This window comes from Bos indicus x Bos taurus, chromosome 9 (genome assembly GCF_003369695.1).
Source record: "Bos indicus x Bos taurus breed Angus x Brahman F1 hybrid chromosome 9, Bos_hybrid_MaternalHap_v2.0, whole genome shotgun sequence".
NCBI classification, from domain to species: Eukaryota; Metazoa; Chordata; class Mammalia; order Artiodactyla; family Bovidae; genus Bos; species Bos indicus x Bos taurus.
Window position 1 is genome coordinate 90,018,750 of NC_040084.1, and position 20,192 is coordinate 90,038,941.

The 20,192-nt window shown below is 38.8% G+C and overlaps 1 pseudogene; it reads left to right on the top strand.

Annotated features, from left to right (window-relative positions):
* The first annotated feature begins 1,344 nt into the window (after positions 1-1,344).
* LOC113898762 lies at positions 1,345-13,188 on the top strand (annotated as a pseudogene).
* Positions 13,189-20,192: the final 7,004 nt, after the last annotated feature.

Consider the following 20,192-nt stretch of genomic DNA (forward strand, 5'->3'; position numbering starts at 1 on the left):
AATTACATGAACAGAGAAGCCTGGTGGTCTATTGTCTATATGGTCACTGAGAGTCAGACACGACTGAGCCACTAACACTAGGGTTAGAGTAAAGTGTGCTCTGAATGAGGCAATATAAAGGTATGCCTTGTAGATGGGCTTTTTCCCCGGCAGGGAGTTAGCTGCCAGTCAGGTCAAATTGGGTTTTGTCGAACTCTAAATGGACAAAGATTCTCTCCTTGCCTAAATTCTACTCAGGCTTCACCCACTGCTCTTCTCAAATAGACTTTGACTTTTGGGCTTCCGTTTTTGTCTCTGCATAGTCCAAATTTAGCAAGACTTCTGCTAAGGCAGTTTACCCATATTCCTCCACTCTTGATATTCGATCACTGTTGGTATCTAATCAGGTTCCTCCTCCTCCACCATCCCCCAGGTAATGTTTGGTCTTCTGGCCTGTCTTAACTAAGAATCTCAATAGGTCAATCTAGCCAGTTTCCCCTCATAACTGTGATGTTTCCTCTTAGTAATTTTCCACCCACTGAATCCTACACTGTTCCTTGACTATAAATTGTGAGTATTCGTTATTATATTCAGCGTTGAGCCTAGTTCTCCAGTGAGGTCTCTTCTCCCCTATGCTAATAGCTTTTCTGAATAAAATTTTCTTTTACCACTTTACTGTCTAGCTCTGTTTCAGATCAGATCAGTCGCTCAGTCGTGTCCAACTCCTTGTGACCCCATGAATCGCAGCACACCAGGCCTCCCTGTCCATCACCAACTCCTGGAGTTCACTGAGACTCATGTCCATTACTCTTTGACAAAACCCACTTTGACTTCTCCAGGGACTGTTAGGCTATTGATCTTCATTGCTAGTGTGATTGCAGAGGCTGCTGATGTTCAAGCTACGACAGAACTGGCAAGAAGGAGACGGGAGTAGGTAAGTTAAAAATGCCACACAGTTCAGTGTTCTTACCAAGATTGTGCTGTTTTTCCTGAATAAATACTCCTTGAGTTGTTGCAAGTATTTAGCCCAATTTCCAGAGCATTGAAAAAGTTCGTAATTTTGATCAGTGTCCTCTTCGTTTTTATGAAGGAGAAAATTTTCAGAGGTCTTCATTCCATTCACTTCAAAAATGCTTCTGCTTATCTTGGAATTTAGACAATAGTGCTGTAAAAATCTAAGGTCATAGGTTCTAAAAATTAGAAACAGCCTATCATTTCTTCACCCAAATTCTGTAGTGATGCCCCTGCCTCTGCTTTTCTTATGATATGAAAGGATAGGTGAGAGTTAACCATCCTTTGGGAGTAGTTGGCTGATTTTAATGGCAACCCTTTCTCAGCCATGAATCTCTTGTGAGTTGAAACAGAATGGCGTTTGTTTCTAATGAAGTAAGTTAGAAAGAAAAACACCAATACTGTGTATTGACACGTATATATGGAATTTAGAAAGATGGTAGCGACGATCCTATATGCAAGACAGCAAAAGAGACACAGATTTAAAGAACAAACTTTCGGACTCTGTGGGAGAAGGCAAGGGTGGGATGATTTGAGAGAATAGCATTGAAACCTGTATGTTACCATGTGTGAAACTGATGACGAGTCCAAGATCGATGCATGATGCAGGGCACTCAAAGCCAGTGTACTGGGACAACCCAGAGGGATGGGATGGGGAGGGAGGTGGGAGAGGGGTTCAGGACAGGGGGACATATGATTCATGTCAACGTATGGCAAAAACCACCACAAGATTGTGAAGTAATTAGCCTTCAATTAAAATCAATAAATTAAAAAAAAAAAAAAAACAGAATGGGGAGTTAATGTTGAATGGGAACAGAGTTTCAGTTTAGGAAATGAAAAATTCAGGAGATGAATGATGGTGAGAGCTGCACCACAGTGTGGATATACGCAGTTCCACTGAACTGTGCAGTTAAATACGGTTGAGGGAGTGAGTGAATGAAAGTCACTCAATTGTGTCTGACTCTTTGCAACCCCATTGACTATACAGTCCATGGGATTCTCCAGGCCAGACTAATGGAATGGGTAGCCTTTCCCACCTGTAGGGGATCTTCCCAACCCAGGGATCAAACCCAGGTCTCACACATTGCAGGCAGATTCTTTACCAGCTGAGTCATCAGGAAAGTCCAAGAATACTGGAGTGGACAGCCTATTCCTTCTCCAGAGGATTTTCCCAGGAATCAAACTGGGGACTTCTGCATTGCAGGCAGATTCTTTAGTATAAAACATTATGAAACTTTCACCACAATAAAAAATAAATTAAAAAAAAAGAATATGCAATTCCAATTGTTGGCTAAAAGACCATCACATTGTATTGCAGTTTCAAAATCTGGACCATTTTCCCAAGGTTCTCTTTCAGTCCTCCAACTTGCCTGCTAAATCCACAATTTCATTTAACCTATTTCTTCTGGACAACTATAGAATTCTATAGTTCAATCCCTTTCCCCAAAGGTCTTTGAATGAGGAGATGTTCTTGTGCAATCAACATCAAGATCAAAGGTGCTGCTTGAGATAATTTCAGTCTTTATGTTTAGACACTTCTGTTCACCTCACTGGAAGGAAGCACAGCCATCCAGTGGCGGAAGTAGGTGATGAGACTTGTGTGCAGGGATTTTTTTTTTTATTCTGAGTTCTACCTTGAAGTGTGTGCTTTTCCATTGTTTTTTTCCTCTCTGAATTTCTCATTAGATGAGACACTTTAGTAACATTCCCCACATGCTTTGACATCTTTTTTTTTTTGAGGCAAATGTTTCATCCTATTAGGTTAATTCGCCCCGAAGGTATTTGCATAAGCGGTGTGGGTCTGGCCTTTTGACGTTATCTTCCTGAATGATCTCTGACTGCTCACTCAGGCCTGTTGTATTGTAGATGCAGGGTCTGGCCTCACTGAATCTCGTGCTATCTTTACCAAATCAAATCTGTAAAGTTCACTTGCAATTTAACGTATTGTTTTTGAGTCATCTTGACATTTTTACTTCATAAGTGTAAACCGAAAACTGCATTTACTGGAAATTTGCTTTTAAAAATAAAACAACACAGGCCAGATCCCTGATCTACAGCTGCTTTATAAAATTAGGCAACGCTTATGAGATAATGTTCCTCAAAGAAATTTTTAAAACAAAATTTATATCTAACATTTTAAAAATGCATGAAGAGTATGACTATGTTCAATAGGAACAGAAAATATACAAGGAACAGTATGAGTTATTATGATCGAATCTGGTTTTTTAAAAGGGAGTCAGAGAGCATTATCAAATGTTAAAGGGCTGACAATATTTAGCAGTGTTAAAAAAAACTGACAGAGAAGTTTCTCTTTATTTCCAAAGTTAAAAATGCTATACATAAGTAAGGTTTTTGGTACATTTAGCCTATATTTAAAAGCCAATGCATATCGATTTTAATTAATATTTAGAACCTTTGGAAAATTCGTAATAAATGACATCTTATTTTGTAGTAATATTGAAAATTGAAATTTTCCTAGAGGATAATTTTTATTAATGACTTAAAGAGTCTTGAGCTAATTCTTATTGTTGAATGGGACCACAATACAATCAATTTCATCATTTTGTTTTTCTTAACCATTTAGAGATACCCAGATATATTGGCATTTAGAGGAGAACAAAATGGTTAAATGGAAGTGAAGAGGAACTTTGAGTAGCTTACCTCATATAGACTAATATTAAGAATTTGGGGCAGTTATAAAAGGTATTTGGATAACTCGGTAATTTGAATATAGAGTCTATATGGATGTCCCTGGTGGCTCAGAAGATAAAGAAACTGTCTGCAATGCAGGAGACCTGGGTTCGATCCCTGGGTCAGGAAGATCCCCTGGAGAAGGGAATGGCAACCTACTCCAGTATTCTTGTCTGGAGCATTCCATGGACACAGGAGTCTGGCAGGCTACAGTCCATGGGGTCAGAAAGAGTCAGACATGACTGAGCGACTAACACACGGATACACACACACACGTTTGGTGACATTAGTTTTAGTGTGACACTAGGAGATTATTGTAAATTTTAATAGGTGTGAAAATGTTATCGTGATTTTGTAGAAACGGATGTTTGCATTTCAGAGATGTACGCTAAAAGGTGAAAACTGTAACGTCTGAGGGAAGTTGGGAGGAGATGGCGGTGAAGTCACTTCTGAGAGAAGCCCATGAGTTCAGTCTGAACCACCCGCTAAGGATGATGTCTCCTTGGTGAAGTTCAGTCCCTGGACCAGCTTCTGCTCGTCTCCTCCCGGAATTCAACGATGCATCTCTGCGATGTTCCGGTTGTTCGGCTCAAGTACCAGCATCCAGGGCTGTCTGGGATGTGTGTTCAACTGCCGGGGTCCAGCCCCAGCTGATCCAGGGTATTCGAAGGAGAGACAGCATCGGCGAGGATCAGGAAACAACTGCTTAATTAAATGTTAATTAAGGATATAAAAAGTAATAGAATGAGGATAGCTCAGTGAGGAAATTCAGTGGAGAAAAGAGGCTGAAATAAGGATAGCTCAGTAGGAAAATTCAGTGAAGAAAAGAGGCTGAATAATTCAGCCAGAAGGTAAGAGAAAGAACGACATGGGGAGACCAAGTTTCGGTGAACAAGGCCCACACTTTATTTTCCAAAGTAGTTTTTATACCTTAAGTTATGCATAGAGGATAAAGGGGGAAGGGGTAGAGTCATGCAGTAAGCCAGGCTTTCTTCCTGCAAACTTATCATATGCAAAAGTTTAGGTGATTTACATCACCTTCTGGCCCGGAGGCCTGTTAACATTTTAAGCAACTTATTTTTCTGTAAAGGTGATTATTCTAAAGTCAGGCGCCAGCCTCCAAAAAGCATTGGATAGAGTTGCATTCCTATAGGGCAAAGGTGAGGTGGGCTCAATCAAGAAAAGAATTAACTCAAGGGTCCAAGGTTACAAACATTGAGGCTACTACTTCCATTTCTATACACCCATTATATCAATCAATACACTGCCAAGGACACAGTAGGTAAGGGGTATGGAGACTTAGCAGCAAACATTGGCCCAATAAGGGAAAAACCCTTCACCAATACAATTTCTAATCAATCTTTTAACTACTCAAAGGAATCTGTGTTTAGACAGTTTAGAACATCTCCTGCCTCTCACAGTTGGGAGGCTCTGAACAATCACATGTGGCCGGAAAAACCTATTCAGGCAGGCTAGAGGACTTCCAAAGGAGTTTGTAGGTTGAAACACTGTCACACCCAGGAATTGTTAACTGGAGCTGTAAGCTAACTCTTTTTTCAGAGAGAGGTAGTGGGGGACAGCCCCCTGTAAAGTCAGAGGTGTAGGTGAGAGCACAAAGCAGAAAGTAGGCAGACTCTGGTTTGGGGGGTAGATGCTCGAGAATTTCCAAGGGGACTCCTGAGGCTCAATCCTGCCTTTGCATATGCCAAGCCTCCTTCCTCATGACCTTTGCCACGGGTGGAGCTAGCTCCCCGCATCTCCCCCTTTTTTATTTCTTAAAACAGCCAGATGCAGCTCAGTCGCGAGCTTCTGAATGTTCTGCCGAAGAATCCTGACAATACAAGGAAGAATGATTATGAGAAGCAAAATTAAAGCACCAGCAGCGATGTATCCAAGGATATTAGACAGAATGTTTTTTCCTGAAATGAAGTTAGAGAAAGTGTGAAAAAAGTCATTAGCTGCTCCAGTGGTGGTAAAATCCAGTCAAGAGTGTTCCAGGGTCTGTATTTGATTATGAAGTTTCCCTAAGTCCAGGCCAATGTCAGAGCTGTTCCAAACACCTGAGATACGATTTTTGATTTTTTCCCATTCATAATCTGTCTCGTTTACCTTTAAAGATGTCACGCATATCCATCGGTAATCAGCGTGGCATGACAGAGTCATTTTCACTTTTAAAGCCTGTAACTCTGTCCCAATGTGCATTATTGCCTCTTCCAAGGCATCTACTCTCATCTCTAATTTCCTATCTATAGATTCCTGTGTTGCTAGAGTTAGAGAAACATTTTTAGACATGGTATCAACATATTGGGCAGTATGCACTTGTTGAGTCAATGATATTGCTGCTGCAATAACAGAAGTAATTGCTGCTATCAAAGCTGATATTCCTAAAATAAGTAAGCCCACAAATCGCAATTGTTGCATTAAATCTTGTACTTGTAACACGGCAAGGCCGTAATTGTCATACCAGTGGCTAGTCACTGTCACAGGTATCATGAGATAGGGTGGGTGTTGTAACACCACAAAAGAGCAAACATTATATTGAGGGGTCAAACAAGATGAAAGCACACATTGTTCACAAGTTACTATATTAGGTCCACCAGTGAAAGTCATATGTACATTAAGTTTTCCAGAATCTTTGGTAAAGAGAAAAACTTAAGGAGAGGGTAGACAAGCCAAAACAGAATAAGTAGAATTATTTTCTGGTTGGAGTTCGCGCTGCAACAGCCTCATCAGTCTCACTGGGATCTCGATGTTTATCTTGCCTCCCCTTCCTGCAGGCTCCTCTTTTGTGATCGAAGCAATGGGGGAACTGGATGTCTGGGGGTCTGCAACATGGCGAATCAGCCTGTCCCGGATCTAAATTGGAGAATCTGCATCCTGTGGAAAAATACAAGCACATCCTCCACCGCTAGTTAATAATGGGTCAGGACCCTTCCATTGTCCTGAGAGGAGGTCCTTCCATTTGACTAATGGTTTTGCATTCAATTGCTCTGGGCACCAATGGCGAAGCATTGCAGTAGTTCCGGCTGAAATCTGTATTTAAAATATTTATTATGAAAAGACCATGTTGAAAGATTTGATGGGGAGAACTATACTTAAACTCCCCTTCTTTTAGTTTTTGAATTTGGATTTTTAATGTTTGATGCGCTCTTTCAACAATGGCCTGTCCCTGGGGATTATAAGGGATGACAGTATTATGTTTAATTTGAAACTTAATACAAAATTCCTGAAAAGACTTAGAAGTGTAAGCAGGAGCATTGTCAGTTTTCAAAGCTTTTGGCAGGCCCAAATATGAAAAACAAGTAAAGAGATGTTGTATCACATCTTTAACCGCCTCTCCGGTACGAGCACTTGCAATAATAACGTGAGAAAAGGTATCTACAGTTACATGAACAAAGGACCGTTTTCCAAATGAAGAGACATGAGTTACATCCATTTGCCAGAGTACATTAGGTTTGAGACCGTGAGGATTAACTCCCATAGGTAGACTATCATAAACAGTGGGGCAGTGTAGGCAAGAATACACTATCTCTCGGGCAGTCTCTCTGGGAATCTGGAATTGATATCTTAAAGCAGTAGCATATTGATGATGAAGTAAGTGAGAGGCTTTGGCCTCCTCAATCACAGTACCACTGTATTTCTGGTTAACAAGTCAGCCAAATCATTAAAGGCATTTTAAGGGCCGGGCAATCTGGAATGAGCCCAAATGTGTCCAATTAAAAATATTTATTTCTTTTCCAAATTTGTTGCTGTAATTTAGTTAACAAATGAAATATGGTAGTTTTATTTTCAGGCAAAACCACAGTTTCAATATGTGGAAACAACCTGACAATATACTGAGAATCCAAATAAAGGTTAAATTCCTCATCTGCAAACATAGCAAAAGCCTCTATGACTGCTGTTATTTCAGCTCTTTGAGCTGAAGTTTCCTGTGTTTCTAAAACCTTTTGGTGATTTTTAGTAACTATGGAGGCTTTACCATTTGCTGACCCGTCAGTAAAAACCATATGAGCATTTGGAATAGGAGATTGTTTACATGTGACAGGAAAAATAACTGGATGTCTGGATATAAAATTCAGCAAAACATGTGAAGGTAAATGATGCAAAAATTTGACCAGAATAGTTTCCTGTAGCAATCTGCCAATTTTCAAACACTAGAAGAGCATCAAGTTGTTCCTTATTATATGGAATTACAATTTCTGATGTCTCTTTACCAAATAATTCAATGCTCCGCTTTTTTCCTTTAATATCAAAGTAGCTGTCAATCCTGGATAAGAAGCCACTACTTTTTTAGTTTGAGCGGGAAGATGGACCCACTCTAGGGGGCCATTTTGCCATAAAACCAATTTTTTGTCTGGCCACCCCAATTACACCTATGGGGGTTTTATGGCAAAGGAATTGTCAAGCAGTTGTCAAATTAATTTTTTAAAATGTTTTTAAATTTACATTTTAACAACATAAATTTAGAGATATGTTAATTTAGATCTAATGTTTAGTTTAGGTCTCTGTATAAATTTAAATAATAAATGTATAACCTCCTTATCTCATTTTGATATACAGATATACCTAAATGCAAAATGTATTTATATATGTATTTATATATGGCAACAAGTATAAACTTATTGACATAATCAATATACTTGAATTAATCTTTACAATTAATACATTAATTAATATATATTACAGCAATACAACATGTACACAGCTAATACCAACCAACACAAACCAATGTACTGTAATAATACATGTCACTCATATATAATATAATCATACAGTATATAGAACATATATCATCACAGCACATCAATCCATGCCAATTAATATCAGCCACACACACATTATATTACTGCAATATATATTTAATTATAGAGTATATATATAATATGCATATATAGTATACATATTAATTTGTATACAAATTAATTAAGTATAGATCTATAAATAGAATTAGGTATACCTTTGTTATGTTTTATTTATACCCATACCTAATTAGGCAAACTGTAATTAGGCAAATATATTTATATTATGTATTTATAACAATATATAAAGTATTGTTAATTGTACCTCCTGTTGATAACTAAGAAATTGAGAAAACCCTTCTCTGAGTATCTCCTATTTGAGACAGCACGTCCCTCCCCCATAGGGTAAAGGGGAGGGTAGGAACTACATAGGGTTGGAAAGTTCCACAGGTATCCTCAAACTGCCAATCTAACATTTTTGAACTTTTAACTACTGTGGGGGCTTGAGGGCAAAAGAAACAAAATTTGACCCCTGAAATCTATTAGGGCAACTTGCCAATTATCACTATTTTGTAAAAGACTTGCAGTTGATCCTTATTGAGTGAAATTATTATATTTGCTACTTCTTTTCTAAAAAGTTCCACACTTCTTTTTTCCTCCTTTTATAATTAATTGTGCCACCAAGCTGGGATAAGATAAAACTATTTTTCTTGGGGTCACTGGTAGATGGAACCAATGGGCCTTTTTGTCACAAGCACCCTGTAGGTGTATGTTTTATGGCGAGAATAATTTAATCTCATCTTTTGGTAATATTAATCCTAATTAACTGATCATTTAAAGTCTCATCTACTTTAACAAGAGCCAACTCTGTCTCATTAGTCAACTTTCTCTTAGAACTGGAATTAGGATCGCTTTTAAAGCAGTCAAATAAAGGCTTTATATCTGCAGTAGTCAGTTTTAAATGTGGCGTATCCAATTAATGTCCCTAATAATTTTTGGAAATCATTTAAAGTTAGTAAACAATCTCTCTGCAGCTTCAAAGGGGCATTATCAGTTTTTAAAACTTTTGGCAGACCTAAATATGAGAAGCAAGTAAAGAGGTGTTGCACAACATCTTTATAAGCTTCTCCAGTTATTGTTTTGTAACCTAAATCTGGTCTATAGCTTTTTAGATGACAAGCAACCATCTAATCTTTGCTTGAATACTTCCAGCAATGGGGAACTCACTATTCTTCAAGGTTTTAAACTCTCCCTCACCTTTTCCTCTACAGCATTCCCACCCTGCATACCACTTTCTCTAATCCCACCAACTCATTTTCAGTAGTATGTGTTGGCCAGGAGCTGGGTCAGTCTTTCCCGGAAATGTTAAGAGACATCTGTTCCTGTGTCTAATAGCCCTGACATTTTATTTTCTTGAATTAAAAAAAAATTTAAAGGCCTAGAAGCTGTAATGTCCTGTACCCAAAAGGCTAGATCACTAGATCTAAACGTTCTGTAGCTCTTAGCTTGAGAAGTCAAGGTTTTTCCTGTCTGATAAGGTAAAAGCAAAAACTGTGTTATTCTTTGACCTTTATTAATTTGCACAGTTTTGGTAGGCGGCGAGATCAAAACTTTAATTTCTCCAATATAATCAGAATCTACTACATCATACACCACCGAAGTTTCTTGAAAAGAAAGCGAGCTACACCCTAGCACAAGTCCTACAATGCCTTCAGGTAGGGGGCTAGCCACTCCCATTGGAATCGGAGCAACCAGCACGTCAGGGGTTAATACTGTTGCTAAATCCCCTTACCGTTCTGCTTGGTCATAAGAGAAACACTTCTTATTTGTAGAATCCTTTTCTATTACGATTATTTTTCTTTCCTTTTTTCTTTTTCACTTTTTTCTTTTTATTTTTCTCTCTTTTTTTTTTTTTTTTTGCTTGGGTGAGGCCCCCCTGAGGGGTTTTTCTGCAAGGAGCGGGCTCTGTATATTGTGTATTCTTTAAAAGCCCCTTTGTTTAAAAGAATTTTTTTTTAAAATCTTTTCCAGCCTTAGGCAATGCTCTGGGAGGCTTTGGATGTAAACTGGGGGATTCCTAGGCCCTGGGAGATGCAAGTGGAGGTGGGGTAGTTGCCTTAAATCAGAAATTGTTGGATAAATTTTTAAAGGTTTGTGTAGAGGGGGAGGAGGCTCGTCAGGGCGCCTGGCCGCTGCGTCCTGTAAGCCCTCTCCTTCCTCGGGAGGTAGAGCACAGTCTCCCTCCTTTCCTTCGTCAAGGGCAGAAAATATGATCTGTGCAGAAGGTGGAGACCCACTACCATCCACTGCTATAGCCTCTCCCATAGGCTATCCCACAGCCTCATGATGAGGGTCCAGAACATTTTTAATCATATTTATAGGATAAGTTTTTAGTTGTTTTTTACCTTCACCCAAGTATCTAAATTAACAGTAGCCTCTTTAACAGTTTCAAGATTACTTGTATAAAGAGTTGCCATTCTTAGATTCAGTGTTACCCATGTCAGAAAATTAAGTATAATAGAAGATAAAGCTTTTAGCTTTTAAAAGATCAGGTTTTCCTTTGGCCTTTTAACTTCAGAAACCGTTTTCTCTCTCTAAGTCTAACTCTTTAACACTTTCAACACTTCCCACTCCTCTTGCCCTGTCTATTCTACAGGGGGGTCCGTGGCACCCTGAGTGGGGTCCTAGCCGTCCCGAACACTGGAAGAACAATAGGGCTGATGATCCAGATTGTTCCGAGGGAGGAGCAGTAGGGCTGATGACCCAAACTGTTCCGAGGGAGGAGCAGTAGGGCTGATGACCCAAACTGTTCCGAGGGGGAACAAGAGGGCTGATAACCCAGACTGTTCCGATAAGGGGGGGCAATAGGGCTGATGACCCTAATTGCTGAGAGCTTACCTTCGAATAGCCTGTCTCAGGCGCCACCTGCCGGGGTCCAGCCCCAGCTGATCCAGGGTATTCGAAGGAGAGATGGCGAGGATCAGGAAACAACTGCTTAATTAAACGTTAATTAAGGATATAAAAAGTAATAGAATGAGGATAGCTCAGTGAGGAAATTCAATGGAGAAAAGAGGCTGAAATAAGGATAGCTCAGTAGGAAAATTCAGTGAAGAAAAGAGGCTGAATAATTCAGCCAGAAGGTAAGAGAAAGAACGACATGGGGAGACCAAGTTTCGGTGAACAAGGCCCACACTTTATTTTCCAAAGTAGTTTTTATACCTTAAGTTATGCATAGAGGATAAAGGGGGAAGGGGTAGAGTCATGCAGTAAGCCAGGCTTTCTTCCTGCAAACTTATCATATGCAAAAGTTTAGGTGATTTACATCACCTTCTGGCCCGGAGGCCTGTTAACATTTTAAGCAACTTATTTTTCTGTAAAGGTGATTATTCTAAAGTCAGGCGCCAGCCTCCAAAAAGCATTGGATAGAGTTGCATTCCTATAGGGCAAAGGTGAGGTGGGCTCAATCAAGAAAAGAATTAACTCAAGGGTCCAAGGTTACAAACATTGAGGCTACTACTTCCATTTCTATACACCCATTATATCAATCAATACACTGCCAAGGACACAGTAGGTAAGGGGTATGGAGACTTAGCAGCAAACATTGGCCCAATAAGTGAAAAACCCTCCACCAATACAATTTCTAATCAATCTTTTAACTACTCAAAGGAATCTGTGTTTAGACAGTTTAGAACATCTCCTGCCTCTCACAGTTGGGAGGCTCTGAACAATCACATGTGGCTGGAAAAACCTATTCAGGCAGGCTAGAGGACTTCCAAAGGAGTTTGTAGGTTGAAACACTGTCACACCCAGGAATTGTTAACTGGAGCTGTAAGCTAACTCTTTTTTCAGAGAGAGGTAGTGGGGGACAGCCCCCCATAAAGTCAGAGGTGTAGGTGAGAGCACAAAGCAGAAAGTAGGCAGACTCTGGTTTTGGGGGTAGATGCTCGAGAATTTCCAAGGGGACTCCTGAGGCTCGAACCCGCCTTTGCATATGCCAAGTCTCCTTCCTCATGACCTTTGCCACGGGCGGAGCTCGCGCCCCGCATTCAACGATCCAAAACACACTTTGAGTGGAGGACTAAACCCTCAACTGAAAATGCATGATTCCAACACTGATCAAGAAAATCTTGTTGGAACACATGATGCCCCATCAGATGCAGTGAATTCTGTCCAGTAATGACGGTGGTGGTCACTGGGCATTGGGATCAGACAGTTAATCTGTGGAACCCCAGAACTCCTTGCAGTGCTAGAACCTTCTCTCTGTCTGAAGATGGCTGACTGTGAGCAAGATGGGCAGTAAAGTATTAACGTGGGCTCCCAGAACATGGATTCCATGTGACAGTGCTAGATGTCCAACCCGAAGTACCAGGCTCACTGCTTTGAGCATTTTCAAATAAGCAGAATTATGTATTTAGCTCTTTTGAAGAGTGGCTGTTGAATACCTCCTGCTGGGCCCTGAGGTACAGTTGAAGCTTGTTTTCAAGTATCCAAGGCTGAAAGAAAAGAATACCGAGCAGATTTATCCAGTCAATGCCATTTGTTTTAACAACATCAACAATGTACTTGCCATGGGTGGTTCTGATGGATTTGTAAATACATCGGGTCCATAGATACCCCTTCAGCATGAATCAGTTGTCTTCAGTAATGACGAGACTATATTTGCAATCGCATCATCTCCAATATATAAGATGGATGACATAAGATGTCCTGAAGATGGTCTCTCATTTGCCAAGTGACAGATATAAGAACAAAACCTAAGTCTACCTAATCATCTCCTGAAACTGGTTTCTCTACAGAAAACTCTTCTGCTTCCTACAGATACATGTGTATCTCCTGGGTGTGTTAGAGCCATTGTTTTTGATACGTTATTTAGTATGAATTTCTCTGTTTTCTGTCTGACATAAAGCTTGTCTGTATGTCTTTTCATACTGACTTTGTGTAGAATGAAGAGTCTTTATGTGCTTTGTATGTTAATGACTCTAAAATACTTTTAATAGAAGAAAACTAAAGAAGCAAATATGACAAAATTTTAAAATCTAGGCAATGGATATATAAAGGAGTGTTCATGATACTATTTTCTCTACTCATCTATACATTTGATTGTTTCAATAATAAAAATTTAAAACATGTTCCTTAACTAAAAAATGTTTTAGCAATTGAGATTTTGCAACATGTAAATCAACATCTTATTACCATTTTTTTGTTTTTTCCCTAAATTTTCTAAAGCCTTTTAAAACTTAAATATAAATCAGAATTAAATATTTGATTAATTGCATGTTTTGAAGGAAATTGCAAATAAAGGGACATAACAGTTAATTTAAGAAAACTTTTCTACATTTTCCTTTGTTCTGTCTTTTTTCTTCCTTCTTTCTACTGTCATAAAGTTTTTATAAAAGGTTTTAGACAAGGTAACATAGATAAGAAGTATATGACAATGTTAGGGCTAAAAAGAAGTAAAATAGAGCCAGTAATGAGATTAGTGCTCAAATGAGAAAGCCTTACATCCTAAACACTTATCAGCAAAGGGCCATGGATTTGGTTTTTAGCTGTATAGATGAACATTTAAAAACAGAAACATAAGTAGTCATATCATTCAGAGTGCTCATAAAATAAAGGCAAATTATTCACAAAGAAGAGGCACAGTAATTTCTGATTTGAAGTTTATCCTAAACAGGATCTATGTGATGAAATGAACAAAGCCTTAAGCAATATGCTTAGGATAGCTACTGCAGAGTTTTATGAGAATGTATCTTAATTTAGGCAATTGTCCTTATAACAAAAAATAATCACTTAAAATAAAACCATAGGGGAAATGCCATAGTATCATCCAGATAAATGGCATCTTAGAGATCTTGGAAGGCAATGGCACCCCACTCCAGTACTCTTGCCTGGAAAATCCCATGGATGGAGGAGCCTGGAAGGCTGCAGTCCATGGCGTTGCTGAGGGTCGGACACGACTGAGCGACTTCACTCACTTCACTTTAGAGATCTTGAGAGATGTTGGAGTATCTGGAACAAATCTTTTTAAACAGTTTCAAAAGCCCAAAGGGAGTTGATCAATAAACATTAAAAGAAAAGTTGTAGGGATCCTGTAAGTTGTGTACATAAGCAGGTGTGAGTGGGCATTAATGCATTTTTCTGAGGACAGGATTTGTAACTTTTATCAGAAGGATCTTTGCTCCAGGAAAGACTGAGAACCACTGATTTACAGAAGTAAAGAAACTGCAAATCCATTATGGATATCTTTTTCTTTAAAAAAAAATTTATTTATTTTCTTATTTTTGAATAGGTTGAATCTAACTTGAGGCATGCAGGCTCAGTAGCTGTGATGTGTGGGCTTAGTTGCCCAGAAGTATATGGGATCTTAGTTCTCTGACCAGGGATTAAACCCATGTTTCCTGCATTAGAAGGCAGACTCTTAGCCACTCGACCACCAAAGAAGTCCATGGATACCTTTTTATTAATAAGCTTTTCAAAAATATATATGATAATGGGTTTGGAGATTGTGCTCTCTACTTCTCAGAATGAAAAAAATTCAGCATGTCCCCTAAAAAAAGAAAACATATGTCCCATGAGTCAGTTCAGTAGAGCAGACTTGTGCGTGCATGCTAAGTCGCTTCAGTCGTGTCCGACTCTTTGCAACCATATAGACTGTAGTCTGCCAGGGTTCTCTGCCCATGGGATTCTCCAGGCAAGAATACTGGAGTGGATTGCCAGTCTTTCCTTCAGGGGAATCTTCCTGACCCAGGGATGGAACTCATGCCTCTTATGTCTCCTGTATTGGCAAGTGAATTCTTTGCCACTAGCACCGCTGACTGGACCCCTTATAAAATCTGAGGCGCTGATTTAGAACTGATTGGAAGAGAAATCCGCTTCGTATATGCTCAGAGGTAAGGCCAAGTGCATTTTCAAGAAAGATAAAGATTGTTATAGAAAATAATTTTGCGTATACTCCAAATGAAATGAAAAAAAGTTCAGTCAGTGTGTTGATAAGCATAACATGAATATTTTCAAAGCCAGTGTAATCAGGAGCTTATCTTGAACATTACAAAAGAAATGTTGAATAAATCACCCATAGGCAGTCTGGCTTTGAGTGATGCAGTTTCCTGGAACAATATACTAACGGAAATTGCTTGCAAAATGTATTCCTCTGCAAATGAATGAGATACCTTGCCGAACGGTATTGTTAGCTTTAAAGAAATTAAAAGTTTTGTTTCTAGCAATAGCCAGTCAGGCCAGAAGTTTCCTAAGATCTTGTTTCAATCATAAGTATAAATATTTATTGTGTATTTTGTGTGTGGATACAACTTAAATTTTCATATATATTTTATATATTAAGTATGTTGTAAAGATATATAGTGATAGTGAAGTTGCTCAGTCATGTCTGACTCTTTTCGACCCCATGAACTATAGACGGCTAGGCTCCTCCATCCATGGGATTTTCCAGGCAAGAATACTGGAGTGGGTTGCCATTTCCTTCTCCAGGGGATCTTCCCAACCCAGGGACAGAATCTGGGTCTCCCACATTGCAGACAGACTTTTTACTCTCTGAGCCACCAGGGAACCCTGATAAAAGATATATAGTCAATACATATTTTCATTTATGTATATTTATATATAAAATATATATTAAATCTTAAGCTGTACTCACACACAAAATATGCATAATAAATTTTTATATTTGTAATCTAGCCAAGACCTTAAGACTGTATATATATTAAAGCTATATAAATATAGTCTTAATATTTTTCTTAATATAAAATATAATTCATATATATTTAATATAAATAATATATATTATGTTTATATAATTTATATATTATATAAGCATAGTATGAAAGTATATAAATATATGTGTGTATATTCTAATATGGACTTCCCTGGTGGCTCAGACGGTAAAGCATCTGTCTATAATGTGGGAGACCTGGGTTCGATCCCTGGGTTGGGAAGATCCCCTGGAGAAGGAAATGGCAATCCATTCCAATACTATTGCCTGGAAAATCCTATGGACAGAGGAGCCTGGTAGGCTACAGTCCATGGGGTTGCAAAGAGTCGGAAATGACTTCACTTTCACTTTCATATTCTAATATATTTTTCTTAATACATAAAAATACAAAATATATGGGACTTCTCAGGTGGCACTAGTGGTAAAATAACCCTCCTGTCAATACAGGAGACACGAGAGACGTGATACAAGAGACAAATACTTTAAAAGAATATGCCTTTCCACTGTGTGTGTCTAGATGAGGAGCAACATATCTATTGCACTCAAAATGCTATTCAATTATTAAAGAACAAGATAATAGGGAAAATCCCCTGGAGCAGCAAATAGCAACCCACTCCAGTATTCTTGTGTGGAAAATTCCATGGACAGAGGGGCCTGGCAAGCCACAGTCCATGGGGTCACGAAGAGTTGGACACGACTGAGCACACAAGCATGTTCTTCAAGAGCATTTGTATGGTGATCATTCTATTTAAGGTTGCACAGCTGAGAGAAGTTGAGAGCTGCTAGCAGAATAGCTGGACATCTCCTGTTAGTCAGCTACTGTTTAAGTATTGTTGCATTTGTATGTAATTAAGAGCATCCACTTAAATGTTTTATTCTTCATCCTTTCAAATTTCTCCAGCCAGCTGTATGACTGTTTACACCAGAGTTGACACAGCAATTCTACTCCAGGGTTTTATCCCAGTGAAGCTATTTAAGGAAAGCAAAAGAGCTATATACGTTCATGAAGATATCCAGCATGTCTTTCTTTATAAGAGAATATAAGAAAATATTGGGAAGAACCCACCTCTCCCACCTCCCAGAGATGCTGTATTAAGGGGGATGTCTGTGTATGCCCAGTTGCTTAGTTGTGTCTGACTCTGAGACCCCATGGACTATAGCCCCGTCCATGGAATTTTCCAGACAAGAATACTGGAGGTGGCTGCCATTTCCTCCTCCAGGGGATCTTCCCAACTCAGGGATCAAACCTGCATCTCTTGCATCTCCTGCATTGGCAGGTGGATTCTTTACCACTAGTGCCACCATATCCACAAAGTGCAATATTATAAAAATATGATGAAGTTATAAAAATTTGTAAAATCATGAAAACATCTGACTAAGCATCAAGAAAGGATAGCAAAATACTAAGATATAGACATATACTTAACAACTGTTATACATTCAACAACTAAAAACATATATGTATAAAAACGTGAAAGAAATGGAAATAGTCATTGTGTAATGGGATTATAAATATTTTTCATTCTTTCCTTAATCTTGTGATTTTTATTTCATAAATATTTGAAAATTCCTTGACAAATTCTAGGGTTTTCATTAGAGTTTTTGAGGATTTCATTAGTCACTAATGGACTTCCTATCTTTTAAATACTAGGTCCTCCACTCATTAGTAGGACAATATTGTGCCAATTAATTCCTCTAGATGGCATTTTCTTTTCCCTGCTGAAGATGGAGAAAATAACACTTAGCTCATAGTATTGTTTGGATCAAATGATACTGTACTTAATACAATGTCTCCTATTAGACTGTATGTGCTGTGTTGTGCTTAATTGCTCAGTCATGTCCAACTCTTTGTGACCTCATGGACTGTTGCCTGCCAGGCTCCTCTGTCCATGGGGATTCTCCAGGCAAGAATACTGGCATAGGTTGCCATGCCCTCCTCCAGGGGAATCTTCCCAACCCAGGGGTCAAACCCAGGTCTCCCGCATTGCAGGCAGATTCTTTACTGTCTGAGATGCCAGGGAAGCCCACTACACAGTATATGTTTAAAAAACAAAACAAAACAAAAAGAAACTAATAAGCAGGGACTTCCCTGGTGGTCCAGTGACTGAGAATCCACCGCCTTCCAATGCAGGGGACATTGGTTTGATCCCTGGTCAGGGAACTAAGATTCTACATGTCCCATAGCATGCCACAGCTAGAAAGTCTCCCACACCATAATGAAGACCCACAGCAACCAAAAACAAACAAAAGAGAGAAAGAAAGAAAGAAAGAGGCAAATTCAGTTACCATTTTATGAAGTGTTTAGCATTTTGCACTAATGTGTGAGACATTTAAGTAAACTACTCTGCTTCAAAAGAAGCTGAAGTTTAGTCATTTTAAACAAGTGGGCTTCTCTCAGAGGAAATCATTTTCAGAGTGAGGTGTCTTATTGGGAAGGAAGAACAAAACGACAAATATTCTTCATCTTTGAAAAGCTAGTACTTTATATAAAAATGAAAGCATATTTAGTCATATTTGATTTACAGATATATTTTTCCATTAGCCATAAACACCTTTTTTAGAAGAAAAGTTTTAGGGATGCAAGGTTAATTTTGAAAAGCTCTTTATAGGTTAAGGCTGTCAGGAGACTTAAAAAAATTGTTTTTTAAAGATTTTCTATTTCCTATATCTTTCTTTTCTAATAAGCCACCCACCATCTTCACTTTCACCTCTCTTACCCCAGAAAAGGAGACAAGCAAGCAGGCAATTATCCTCCAACTCAGAGGCACTACCTTTAGACTATCTAATATTGTATAGTTTTTGTGATACACTTGATATTTCTCTAGTTTAAGATTCTCCACATTTAGTGACTGTCTTGTTTAATTTATTCCAATTATTTATCTTGCTGTTTATTTAATTACTATTTTACAAACTACTGACATTTTCTAGGTCCTCCAAATTGGTTTCTAAGAATGAGGGAAATATGCAATATTAAAGCTATTTAGGCAAAGCTAAGATAGAGCCAGACATCCTGGAATGTGAAGTCAAGTGGGCCTTAGAAAGCATCACTATGAACAAAGCTAGTGGAGGTGATGGAATTCCAGTTGAGCTATTCCAAATCCTGAAAGATGATGCTGCGAAAGTGCTGCACTCAATATGCCAGCAAATTTGGAAAACTCACCAGTGGCCACAGGACTGGAAAAGGTCAGTTTTCATTCCAATCCCAAAGAAAGGCAATGCCAAAGAATGCTCAAACTACTGCACAATTGCACTCATCTCACACGCTAGTAAAGTAATGCTCAAAATTCTCCAAGCCAGGCTTCAGCAAAATGTGAACTGTGAAATTCCTGATGTTCAAGCTGGTTTTAGAAAAGGCAGAGGAACCAGAAATCACATTGCCAACATCCGCTGGATCATGGGAAAAGCAAAAGAGTTCCAGAAAAACATCTATTTCTGCTTTATGGACTATGCCAAAGCTTTTAACTGTGTGGACCACAAAAAACTGCGGAAAATTCTGAAAGAGATGGGAATACCAGACCACCTGATCTGCCTCTTGAGAACTTTGTATGCAGGTCAGGAAGCAACAGTTAGAACTGGACATGGTTCCAAATAGGAAACCAACCAACAGACTGGTTCTAAATAGGAAAAGGACTACGTCAAGGCTGTATATTGTCACCCTGTTTATTTAACTTATATGCAGAGTACATCATGGGAAACGCTGGACTGGAAGAAACACAAGCTGGAATCAAGATTGCAGGGAGAAATATCAATCACCTCAGACATGCAGATGACACCACCCTTATGGCAGAAAGTGAAGAGGAACTAAAAAGCCTCTTGATGAAAGTGAAAGTGGAGAGTGAAAAAATTGGCTTAAAACTCAACATTCAGAAAACGAAGATCATGGCATCCAGTCCCATCACTTCATGGGAAATAGATGGGGAAACAGTGGAAACAGTGTCAGACTTTATTTTTCTGGGCTCCAAAATCACTGCAGATGGTGACTGCAGCCATGAAATTAAAAGACGCTTACTCCTTGGAAGGAAAGTTATGACCAACCTAGATAGCAT